The sequence below is a fragment of the Furipterus horrens genome, unplaced genomic scaffold (genome assembly GCF_987537825.1).
Source record: "Furipterus horrens unplaced genomic scaffold, mFurHor1.1.pri manual_scaffold_4, whole genome shotgun sequence".
NCBI lineage: Eukaryota > Metazoa > Chordata > Mammalia > Chiroptera > Furipteridae > Furipterus > Furipterus horrens.
In genome coordinates this window covers 137830349-137844155 of record NW_028327174.1, presented here as the reverse complement: position 1 = coordinate 137844155, position 13807 = coordinate 137830349, and the positions used below count along the sequence as shown (strand labels likewise).

The 13807-nt window shown below is 36.5% G+C and overlaps 1 protein-coding gene across 1 annotated transcript in view; it reads left to right on the top strand.

The window, feature by feature from the left end:
* ADAMTSL1 (ADAMTS like 1) overlaps nucleotides 1-13807 on the top strand; it is a 400901-nt gene that overhangs the window by 33534 nt on the left and 353560 nt on the right. The gene's annotated exons all lie outside the window — the stretch shown is intronic.

The following is a 13807-nucleotide window of genomic DNA, read 5'->3' as shown; positions in this document are numbered from 1 at the left end:
GTTAATAGCATATTAAGTTTGTGTTGAATTCCAGTGTTATCAAACCCTTTGCAAATGACTGATATATTGGTTTAGTTTTCAGCTGTTGTAATGGCCAGAAGTTCCCTAACATCATTTATTTTAATGAAAGATGAATTTTGACTATATGACGATTTGGAAGAATAGACATTTTATGGGAATCGGTGCATGAACAGCGAGAGGGGATGATGAAGGTGGAAGAGTAGTTAATGGTTCCTCAGCTGAAAGGGAAAGGCCTGAGGTGTTAGAATGGAAAGCCTTTACTTATAATAATAATTCATAACTACTTATTGAGTTGTGTGATCTATGACTAGATTTTTCTCCAAACTATAAAATATAAAATACTCTGGTAATGTTTTTTAATAAAAGATTTTATTTGACAGTGCAAGTATGAGGTTTGGTCAAAATTATAATATATTATAAAACATGAATAAAAAGAAGGAAAAAATATACACCTCTGATTCCTATAGACTTTTCATAAATAGCAGAAAGTGGTGAGATGTATATGCAGGAAAATATCAACTTATTCTAATAAGTGACAATTTCTTGAAATCAGGGTCTGAGTCTTATTCCTTCTGTACCCCCCAGGCCTGCACTGGGTCTGACAGATATTAGGAGCTCAATAGATGTTTCTTCACGGAATCCATTGATAACTACAGACCATTTCAGTTCCAGACACAGGTCCCAGTGGAAATGCCATACCCTGGACAAATGGTCAGAGGGCATATCTACAAGAAGCCAGAGCAGTTCTGGTGTTTAGCTATTGAGATGTTTGGGTCTGCACTGAAGGTGGGTCTGTTGGATTGTATTCAAGTTTGTTTATCTTCTTTGGAAGCCAGCTTCATATCAGACCAGATCCCTGAGCTGATAAGAAAGAATAGGCCTTTCAATTTTATGTTTTACCTGTTATTTTAATCTGGACCATCACAAACTTCCTAAATCAGCACTACATGATGCTACATGGTGATAGCACTCTGAGGCAGAACTGATACTAAACATACATCAGTAAAGCCAAAATGTACAAAATTGGAGTGCTCCTATTATGTAGTTTTCTTAAATTAGCATGCTTGAGTGTTCTTTAGGGATGAGCCAAAACATGTGTCTCACAAAGCTAGTAAGAAATGCATGGGAAACTTCATGTTGGCTCAGTGATGTGAATGTTACATGTGGGAACTTTTTATTGAGTGAGAAACTGAGAATCCACTTAAGGAATAAATTAATGTCACAAATAAAATTCTGTCATTCAGCATTTTAACAAATATTGATATTATGTGAAATTTAAAAATACCATTTTTGTCACATGGTAAATTAAGACTCCAGTTATTAAGATTTTATTACAATACTATACAAGATAATCAGTTATTATCTATTTACAATGAATTACAAAAATAGAATATAAATTCAAAAATTATAAATTTATAGAATACATATCTCTAACTGACTTTCAGTAAATACATACTGGACTGGAAAGAAAGCTAAAAGATAAGGCGAGGGGTGGACCACTCATTCTTTTGGGACTTGATGAAGGAGGAAAGGCTCCAAACAGATGGCATTTCCAAACCCAGTAAGAATATAAAGAATTAAAAGAACAGACTGAGCCCTGGCCAGGTGGCTCAGTTGGATGGAGCATCATCCTTTTCACCAGAAGGCTGTGGGTTCAATCTTGGTCATCAGGGCACACACCTGAGTTGCAGGTTCGATCCCCAGTCAGGGTGAGTGCATGAGGTGACTGATCCATTGATGTTTTCTCTTTCACATTGATGTTTCTTTCTTTCTTTCTTTCTTTCTTTCTCTCTCTGTCACCACCCACCCTTCTTTCTTATCTCTCTAAAAGTCAATACACATATCCTCTAGTTAGGACAAAAAACAAATAACCAGCTAAATGGCTGAACTATGTGTCATTTGTCTCAAGAGAACCAGAATAGTACAGCTGGGCATATACTAACCTCACAACACAACCCCTATTGAAGAATGGTGTCAAAACGTGTTCTGGAACACAGATAAATAATCCTGTTATGATTGTTAAAAAGTACACATTGACCAAAGTAATTCATTTGGCCAACCCTAGAGTCAAAGTGGGAAAGCAAAATTGTTACATGGAAAAGCATGCCATGTAGGGAGGGTGAAGAACTGGGATCAGGGAGGCATAGACAGACATGCTGCATCTCCCTCAACAACTAAGAAGGAATACAACTACCTCAAAACTAGAAACAACCAGAAGTTCCAGAAAATCAAATTGCATGGAAGACCAGCAAACAAAGATATAAAAAAGAAATACTCATCCAGACAGGTAGGAGGGGCGGAGCTGGGGCAGAGAGAACGTGGTGTGGTGGTGGCAGCAGCGGTGGCATAGCAGGCCAGCAGAAAGTGTAGTCACACATTTTAAAAACTCAGGAGGGACACCTGGGGAGCATTCCTAGCTCCTCACTGGACCTTGCAGCTCACCATCCCAGCACCGGGGAAAATCAAGCCTCATTGCTTCTGATTGTGCAGACCACTGGGATTGGGGTGGAAGCAGAAACTGCTGGTCTCTCAGCAGAATCTGCTTGTTTAGAGGGCCCCCACGGTCCTAGAATGTCCACAGACCCACCCACTCTGGGAATGACAGCCAAGGCAACAGCTAGAGAGGCGCCAGTCCCATACAGAAGTGGGAGAAGTGCCTGGAAAAGGGGAAAGGGCTGGGCAGGCAGCATTGTTCCCTCTGACCCTTCCCCCATACACAGTGCCACAACATGGTGAAACAGGTCGCCCTGTACTGACAAATCCCTAAGGCTCCGCCCCTTACAACATAACAGGAGCCACAGCTCTACCTGGGACATGGAGGCAAACAAACACAGGAGCCTGTCAGAATGAGGAAACAGAGAAGTATGGCCCAAAAGAGGGAATGGACCAAGGTTCCAGTGGGAGAACTAAGCGATGAGGAGATAGCCAACCTAACAGATGAGGGGATAGACAACCTAACAAATGCAGAATTCAAAACACTCGTGATAAAGATGCTCAAAGGCTTGACAGATATGCTTGAGTACAGCAAATGCATAAGAGAAGACGTGGAGGCTGTGCTAAGTGAAACAAAGGAAAATCCACACAAAACCAATGGTAAAGGGAAGGAAACGGAGTTCAAATCAATGATTTGGAACATAAGGAAGAAAAATACAGTCAAGTACAGAATGAGGAAGCGAGAACTGAAAAAAATGAGGAAAACTTCCCAAATTTTGAAAAGGAGATGGGCATACAGGTCCGGGAAGCACGGAGGGTCCCAGGCGAGCTGGACCCAGAGGGGCCTATACCCGAATGCATCATGATTGAGATGCCAAAGGTGAAAGATAAAGACAGAGTCCTGGGGGCAGCAAGAGAGAGGCAGAGAGTTGCCTACAGGGTAGTGCCTATAGGACTATCAGCTGATTTCTTAGAGGACACTTTGCAGGCAAGAAGGGACTAACAAGCAGTATTCAATGTGATGAAAGGCAACCTGCAACCAGGATTACTCTATCCAGCAAGGCTATCATTTGGAATGGAAGGGCAGATGAAGTGCTTCCCAGATAAGGTAAAGCTAAAGGAGTTCATCATCACCAAGCCATTATTATATGAAATGTCAAAGGGACTTACTTAAGAAAAAGAAGATCAAAACTATGAACACTAAAATGACAACAAACTCACAGCTATCAACAACTGAATCTAAAAAATAAAAACAAAATCCAACTAAACAAACCAGAATAGGAACAGAATCATAGGTATGGGGATCATTTGGAGGGTTATCAGCTGGGAGGGGAGAGGGGGATAACTGGGGATATGGTGCAGGGATTAAGAAGCATAATTGCTTGGTACAAAATAGACAGGGGGAAGTTAAGAATAATATAGGAAAGGGTGAAGCCAAAAACCTTATATGCACTACCCATGGACATGAACTAAGGGGTTGGGGGGTGGGATTGTTGGAGGGAAGGGGGATACTGGGCAGAAGGGAGCAAAGGGGGGGGGATGTAACTACTGTAACAACATAATCAATAAAATACACTTTAAAAAAAAACTGGGATCATTTTTATGATCTACCATGAATGGTCTTCTGTGACTTTCTTATTTATTTTTAATAACTCATGAACTTAATGGGTTTTCCCTCATCTCTGCACCCCAGATTTAGGTATCTGAATTCAATTACTCTTGGAAAAGAAAGATCAGAGGCTATGAATGTGTGTGTCCTTAGAACCCCAACAGGTGACTGTAATGTGTGTGTGGTAGTCTAATAGTCGTCGTCGGCAGCCGTCCGTCTCGAGAGACGATGGTGTAGCTTCTTAAGAGTCTATCTGCACCGCCGAGAATGGCTGTGCAGTCCGACTCGGGAGTGACACGGTATCTGTCTCCTCCCGTGTTGAATCGACATCTTGCGATGACGCTGGAGTGTCCTCTCCAGTGAAGCTGAAGCTACAGAGCCTGAGCAGGGTGATATGGAGTGTCTGCTGTTGCCCATGCAGCAGACACCCCCTCTCTTCGCAGCTGAAGGGTCCAAGGGAAAGACGGAGTCAATACAGCTTGGCTTCAGGTGCGCCGCAGGAGTTGCCGGTGTTGACTACAACGTCAAACCGCCTTAGGGACTCCGGCTCCGGATTTTCTGTCGGGGTTTACTCCCTTAGCCTTTCCCCTGAAGAGGTATGCCGCATTCAAATTTAGTCCAAAGAAATCCCATCCACCTGCTGAATTAACCTGCCAGACCAATTTCTTAGCCCTGGTCATATGCTTTCTTAGGTCACATTTAGGTCTGATATTTTTAAGTCTATAAGCTAATAATTATTCTATTCCCAACATGATAGAACTGTAAAGAGAGCTAAAATGCACAAATTTTATTAAATAGATAACTACTCAACTTCTTGAGTTATATTTCCTGATGGATTAGGAGCTATAAGGTTTGCTTAACTTGAGTAGAGAATATCTTCTCTGACTCTTTGATAGACACAGGAACTGATAAATCAGTAGAGGTAAAGCAAAGTGAAAATACAGACAAGCATTAAATGTTAAATTCTTCACTCTCAATGGGGCAGTGTTGGATGCTGGGGAAAAAGCACTGATCCAGGGAGATACCAAGTAGTAAGTCTTTCCTTGGCTTCTCCTTGTCCTTTCTGAGGCTCACAGAAAGTAAGCAGTGCCCAATTCTCCCATTTCTGGTACTGGAGCATCAATAATTGTCTTTACTTACAATCTTGGTTTGAGCACTGAAGGAAGGCACTGTATAAACTTTTTTTCTACATTTACTGATTTCTGTAACATTATATCACTCTTTATTGTATAACTCTGCTAATGTAGCTGTTGCTAATCTTGTATCACCAAATGGTACGTATTATCTTTTTTTTTTTTTTCAGTTAGAAAACAGACTATACCTGCTTGTACTTTATGATGGTTCTTTATTTCAAGTGAGTGAAATAATGTACCCACTACCTGAAAAACTGCTTCTTCTCTTTCTAGTTCTTCACCTTCCCCCCTAAATACTCTAAAATAATAGTTTTAGCAAATTAGTATTTCAAGTTGACCTATCTAGTATGTGCATTTTTAGTGGAAACAATTTTCCAACCTAAATTACTTAAGAATATTTTTAAAAATTTGATACTAAAGATCTGTCTCCGAGAGCTCTAGATTTGTCTTCAGCCAGTTAATTTATTTTTGCCCATAAGGAGTTCCAGATGCATAAGGCACTTTAAAATAGTATGCTTTAATGTGATACATACCACCGTTGTAGGTCTATGCCAAGACCAAGGTTAAAGGGGGAAAACTGCTCCTTATCTGAGTGTCAATGGGTCAGATCAGTGGATGCTCTTAAATGTGATGTCAGCCATTCCATTGTTGGCTGAAGAAGATTTTCTGTTTTCTGAAATGCCAAATTAATCTGTAGATTAGTTAATGGAATGGATAATAGGTTAATTAGTACATAAAGAATATAAATGTTTTGTTAAATCCCAATGGATTAAATGAAGGGCTTGTCAAGTTTGTATATATCCGAATAGCAAAAAACAACCCACTGGAAAAAAATGAAAGCACTTTTTTAAAATTAATAAAGTTTTAATTAAATAAAAGTTTTTTGAGTTGAATAAAATTATTAGATAAACAAAGAGAATATCATCACACTATGAAGGTGCCTTAAAAAAGTAAGATTATGATATTCCAAAGGGATATGGCTGCCACAATAGTGTCAATATAAACACAGAAAAATTTAAATAACCTTAAGGAGTTTTATCTCACAAAAATAAGGAAGATCATTCTAACCATCTCATTTCTAATAGTTGAGCTAAGGGAAAGTGAACTAAAATCTCTGATTTTTTTATTGCAAATGATTTTTCTCCCATAAAAATATTGGTACTGAACACTAATATAAACTTTAGTTAGCAATTAATTTCTATACTATATAATAATAAATATCAAAAGAGAAAAATTTAAGGTTAAGATTTAGCTTCTTAAACAAATATTTTTTTCTTTTAAAATTATCTCATCTCTATCATAACATCAAATTAAGGCTCATGGGACTTGTTTTAAGACATTTTAGAACTTTCAGTTGAAGTGAGTCCCAAAGCAAGATTTATCTGTTTTTCTTCATCTAGTATTGCATGTTATCACACTTGTTTTCCTTGGAAATGTTTGAGTTTTTGTTTAAAGCAAAGATATACAAGTTCAGAGTGGGTCTGACTACTCATGTCTTTTATAGGAGGTGGTCTTTTCATTGTGTTAAAAAGAGTTCACATTTTGGGATTTATGTTTGAGAGTTTGCGGTTGCCTTTCTTTTACTTTTTGGGTCAAAGCCTAGTCTAAATGTATTACAGGGACTTCTAATATTCCAGGTCATATATCTTAGAGGAATGTTTTGTTCTGAGATCTAATCTCCTTTCAAGGAGGAGAATCCACTAAGGCCAATGACTGAATGTTTGGGACCAATTTATGGCTTGGTTTATCCAATAAACCTGTTTGTTGGAATAAAAGATGGTTGAAAAATGTGTTTGGTATCCATAACCTTTACTAGCCATACTGGGAATTTGTGATTCTTGGCTGTCTTTTTCTGTTTAAAAATTAAAAAATTAAAAATTTCTTATTTGCTTAGTTTAATTATCTTTCTGAAGCTTCATTTTTCAAAAAAAAATTTTTACTGCTTTATTGAGATACCTTTGAGATGTAAACATTATATATAAGGTATACACCTTGATTTTTTGATGTATGTATATGTTGTGAAAAGATTACCACAATCAGGCTAAATAATTTATCTGTCATCTCTACCTTGTTACTGTGTATGACTGTGTAATGAAAGACCTAACTTAAAATCTATTTTCTTAGCAAATTTCAGGTACATGATAGTGTTGTTGACTATTGTCACTATGCTGTGTATTAGATACCCAGAACTCTTCCATCTTACATAACTGAAACTTGGTACCCTTCGACTAACATCTCCTCATTTTCCCCTCTCCTCTGCTCCTGGCAAACCACCATTCTACTCTCTTCTTCTATGAGTTTCACTATTTTAGATTCCTCATACAAGTGAGATTATTCAGTATCTGTCTTTTTGTGTCAGACTTATTTAACTTAGCATAATGTTCTTTGGGTTCCTCCATGTTATTTCAAATGGCATTATTTTCTTTTTTGGTAAGATTAAAAAATATTATATTATCCCCCTCTCTCTCCACACACCCCAAATATTCTTTATTCATTCATCTGTTGTCAAGGTACGTTTAGGTTGTTGCCATGAATTATGAATAATGCTGCAGTGAGCATGGGTGCAGAAATCTCATCAAGATCCAGATTTCATTTCATATACACACACACACACACACACACACACACACACACACACACACTTTGGATCTTATAGTATTTAGTTTTGGGGGAAATTTCCATAGTCTTTTCTGTACTGGCTTTACAAATTTATATTTCCACGCACAATGTGCAAGGGTTCACTCTTCTCTACATTATCACTAACACATTACCTTTTGTCTTTTTTATAATAGCCATTCTAACAGGTATGAGCTGATATCTCATTATGGTTTTGATTTGCATTTCCCTGATGATTAGCGATGTTGCGTACCTTTTCCTGTGCATGTTGGCCATATGTATGTCACATTTGGGAAATATCTAGTTGGGTCCTTAGCCTTTTAAAATTTGATTACAGTATTCCATCACTTATCATGGGTATTACATTCTAGACGCCCCCCCACTCCCGGCCCCACGATCATTGAAAATCCGCGAAGTAGGAATCTTACATTTATTTTAGTATTTATATATTTTTTAAGGCTTTATAAACCCTTCCCACACACTTATAAACCATCCCAGTCCTTTATCAACCTTTTCCAGACTTTTATAAACACTACTTATGTTCTTAAACATATTCTACACTCTTAAATCTATGTAACTTTAACAACATACATATACAGTACCGCAAAATCCCACAATGTAGTGAAAAATCCGTGATAAATAATTAAATATAATATTTTTAAAAATCCTGCGATACAGTGAGGTCACAATAAGTGAACCATGATATAGAGAGGGACTACTGTATTTGAGTTTTTACTGTTGAGTTGTAGGAGTTTCTTTTGTATTTTGGATATTAAGCCCTTATCAGGAGTATGGTTTGCAAATATTTTCTTCCATTATATAGGTTGTCTTTTCACTGTGTTGAATGTTTCCTGTTTTGCTTTTGCTCCCTATGCTTTTAGTGTCATAACCAAAAAAAAATCATTGCCAAGACCAATGTCAAGAAGTTTTTTCTCTGTTTCTTTCTAGTAGTTTTAGTTTGTTCTCTTCCATTTAGTGCTTTTTTCATTATTTTTATTATGGACACTGTTACAGATGTCCCCATTTTCCCCCATTTCCCCCCTCCTCCTAGCCCCTGCCCCAATTCCCTCTGGCCATCACCACACTGTTGTCCATGTCTGTGGGTCATGCATATATGTTCTTTGGCTGATCTCTTTTTCTTCTTTCATTCAGTGCCTCCCTTCTCCTCTAACAGCTGTCAGTCTGTTCCATGTATCCATGCCTCTGCTTCTATTTTGTTCCTCAGTTTATTTTGTTCACTAGAGTCCACATGTAAGTGAGATCACATGGTAATTTTCTTTCTCTGACTATCTTATTTCACTTACAATAATAATCTCCAGGTCGATGCATACTGTCACAAAAGATAAAAGTTCCTTCTTTTTTACAGCCACATATTATTCCATTGTATAAATGTACCACAACTTTTTTATTCACTCATTTACAGCTAGACATTTAGGCTGTTTCCAGATCTTGGCTATTGTAAATCATGCTGCTGTGAACATAGGGGTGCATACTCTTTCTGTTTAGCACTTCAGGATTCTTAGAATATATTTCTAGAAATGGATTACTGGGGGGTCATTTTTAATTTTTTAAATTAATTTTTAATTTTTTTGAGGAAACTCCATACTGTTTCCCACAGTGGCTGCACCAGTAGTACCAGAAGTCCTAGCCTTGGCAGTCAGACAAAAAGAAGAAATAAAGGGCACCTAAATTGGAAAGGAAGAAGTAAAACTGTCATTAGTTGCAGATGACATGATATTGTACATAGAAAACCCTAAAGGCTACCAAATAAACTACTAGATCTAATAAATGAATCCAGCAAAGTAGCAGGATACAAAATTAATATTCAGAAATTGGTGGTATAATGAACTATCAGAAAGAAAAGTAAGAAAACAATTTCATCTATTATTGCAACAACAACAACAAAAATATGGTATCTAGGAGTAAATTTAACCAAGGAGGTAAATGACCTGTACTTGGAAAACTATAGGACATTGAAGAAAGAAGTTGAGGAAGATACAAATAAGTGGAAGCATATACCATGTTTATTTTATCTTCTGTTCATTTTTAGTTCATGTTTGTATTTGATATGAGATAAGGGCCCAATTTCAATCTTCTTCATGTGAATATCTAGTTTTCCTGACATCATTTATTGAAGAAGCTATCCTTTTGTATTATAAATTCGACACCCTTATCAAAAATTAGTTAACAGTAACTATTAGTTAACCTAAACATAGGACTCTCTATTCTGCTTCACTGATCTGTATGTCTGTTTTATGCAGTACCATACTATTTTAATACTATATCTTTGTAACTTAGTTTGAAATCAGGAAGCATGATGCCTCCAGTTTTATTCTTCTCTCTCAGGATTGGTTTGGCTATTTGGGATCTTTTGAAATTCCCTATGAATTTTAGGATTGTTATTTTCTATTTCTATAAATAATGCCATTGATATTTTTGATAGGAAGTGCATTGAATATGTAGATCACTTTGGGAGTATGGACATTTTAACAATATTAACTCTTCCAATTCATGAACATGGTATCTATTTCTAGTTATTTGTATCCTCTTTAATTTCCTTCATCAGTGTTTTATAGTTTTCAGGCTATAATATGTCTTCCACCTCACTGGTTAAATTTATTTCTAAGTATTTAATTTTTTGATGCAATTATAAATGAGATTGCTTCTTAATATCCTTTTCAGTTAGTTTGTTGTCAGTATATAGAAATGCCACCAATTTTTAGATGTTAGTTTTTCATCCAACAACTTTACTGAATCCATTTATTAGTTCTAACAGGTGTCTCATTGCTGTTGCTGTTGTTGAGTCATTATGATTTCCTATATATGATCAGGTCATCTACAGAGATCATTTTATTTCTTTATTTTCAATTTTTATACCTTTTAGTTCTTTTTCTTGTCTACTTGTTCTGGTACTATGTTAAGTAGAAGTACTGGTAGTGGGCCTCTTTGCTTATAATGGATATTAGAGAAAAAGTTTTCAGTATTCCCCCAGTGATTATGATGTTAGCTGTGGACTTTCCACATCTGGCCTTTATTGTGTTGAGGTAAGTTCCTTTTATATTTATTTTGTTGTGAGGTTTTGTTTTGTTTTTAGTCATAAAAGAATGTTGAATTTTTTCAGCTGCTTTTCTGAATCTAGCGATATGATCATGTTTTTTATCTTTCAATCTGTTAATGTGGTATAAGATATTGATTGTTTTACATATGTTGTATTATTCTTACATCACTGAGATAAATTCTGTTTGATCATGGTGTATAATTCTTTTAATGTGTTGTTGAATGCAGTTTGCTAGGATTTTGTTAAAGGTTTTTGCAACCGTGTTCTTTAGGGAGATTGTCCTATAATTTTCTTTTCTCATGGTGTGTTTGTCTGACTTTGGTATCAGGTGATACTGGCCTCATAAAATTAATTTGTAGGTGTTTCCTCTTTTTGTATTTTTTAAAAGAGTTTAATAAATATTGGTATTTTTTAATGTTTAGTAGAATTTACCAGTGAAGCCCTTAGGTCCTAACTTTTCATTGTTGTTGGGTTTTGATTACTGCTTCAATTTCCTTATTGTTACTGTTACTGGTCTGAACTAGGAAAAGGAGAACAAACAAATCCCAGTTAAGAGAAGGAAAAAAATAATAAAGATTAGAGCAGATATCAAAGAGATTAGAAAAAATGTTTTAAATCAATTAAACTAAGAATGGGGGATGGAGGTTGAGAAGATAAGCAAAATTAACAAACTCTGGGCTAACCTAAGTAAAGAAAAGATGCAGATAAATAAAATCCAAACTGTACAATGAAACATTACAAAGGATAACTCAGAAATTAGAAAGACCACAAAGGACTGTTATAACAATTATATGCCAACAAAATGGATCCCCTCTCTCCAAAAATGGATAAATTCTTAGAAACACATAACTTTTTAAGACTGAATTTTCTCAATTTTTATTTATTTAATAAATATTTATTGAACATCAACTATGTATTAGGCAAGTTGCTAGTTATCTAAAGATACAAGCCCAAAAGGCATGCTTCTGCTTTCAGGAATTTAGAAAATTATTAAGTTTGTATTGATTTTTTCTGAGTTTCATCTAATTATAGTTGCAAGATATTTTAAGAACTAAGAGTTTTCTCCGGCTCTCTAAATAGGTAATACATCTATAGCAGAGGTTCTCAACCTTAGCTGTACTTTAGAATCACCTGGAAAGCTTTTTAAAAAGTCGATACAAATATCTGGGCCCCACTGAAAACCAGTTAAATTAAAATCTCTAGGGGTGGACCCCTGACATAAATAATTTTTAAAACGTTCTCCAAATGATTTAAGTGTGTATCCGGTAATAGAATTGCTGCTCTGTTGGAGGGGATAATAGCGAAATGATGAGGTTAGTCTCCAGTTCTCTAGAAATTTAGAGGTTGGGATAATGAAGAAAAGAAGGAATTTTCTGATTAAAAAACTCTTTATGTTTAAATTTCTCACTTACATTTCTACATAAAATGATCTGCATCATGGACACCAGCATGTCAGGACCTAGAAGCGCTGATCGCCCTTGCACTACTGTGAGCCAAGGCAGTAACTCTTCTGAGTAGTCATCCAGCTGTCTAGTATTAATCAAGGTCAGTCCTGCCCAAATTGGCAAATGGAGTATGTGGTTTCTGAAATTTTCTTCCATTCCATTATTAAGCCTATATATTGGGGTGGGCAAAAGCAGATTCACATTGTGAGTATGAGAAACAGTTTATTCTTGTATTATTATTTATTTATTTATTGTTGTATTGTTTGTATTACAGCTGTAAACCTACTTTTACCCACCCCAGTGTATGACCCTTTAAGCTCCATATTGTTAGTAAATGACTAATTTACTATCCAGTCACTGGGGTGTTTTATGCAAATTCTATAATATCCACCTCCCTTCAAATTCATTAAATTTCTTTCCCACAGAGTAGAGATTAATGTTCCACCTTCAGTTCAACATCTGCCATTACCCTTGTCCCCATAAAAAAAAAAAAAGAAAGGCTTCCTAATAGTATTTGAATTCTGTTATTTTCTCTGTTTGGGCCCAATTTGTACAATAGATGAGGAGAGTTTATCTAACCTTAACTGTTTTGCCTGATTTCAACCACTGAGGTGGGGGGTGGAGGGGGTGGAGAGAGAGAGAAAGAGATTGAAATTGCAAATTAAAGGGATGCCAGATATTAAGAGCAAAAAAAGGATACCAGAACTGCATATATTAAGAGCTGGGTGCTTTACCTGGAGATAGAAAGAATAAGTATAGATGCCAAGTAGCATCATACTTATGCACGATCATTAGCCAAAGCCTGTAACCATCTGTGCCAATCTCAAATAGCTGCAGAGCCAATCCCCTCCTCAGGGCTTTGGTGTTAGACTCACTGGCCAAGACAGAGATTCTTTCCTGGTGGGAGACGGTCACTATTTGGGAACCCAGCTCTCATAACAGTGTGTTTCATTGCCTCTGAGAGAAGCTTGAAAAGCTTTTTCCTATTTTCTGTATTATCCCTTTTATTTTTTATCAATTACTAAGTTTGAATCCTGCCCCCCTCCCATTTTCTAACTTTGTGACAATTGACTGGGTTTTAGTTTCTCTGAGATTCAGTTTGCTCATATGTGATGTCAAGTGGGCAGTGGTGTGAAGAACAGAATAGACGTCCAATAAATATTTATATTGAACAAATGTTGAAGGTGCCCTTCAACTCTAAAATTGAATGCATGACCCTGAGAGAGAGTCTTTCTCCTCTACATGTGCATTCAAAACCCATTCTGCTGCTAGATAGGAAGAGGAGCAAAAGTTGTTCTTAATATGAATGGTTTTTAAAGAAAAATGAGATTCTCCAGGCTCCCATTTTGCAACGGACATCTGGACGATATGGGTGGATTGAAGAACTTTTGTCTCCAGCCAAAATAATTCATAAATTCCCAGCTCTAGGGTTGTATGGGGTGAGGTTGTGAGAGTCCTAGAGTTTCATAATATACATTTTCCTCATGGGGAA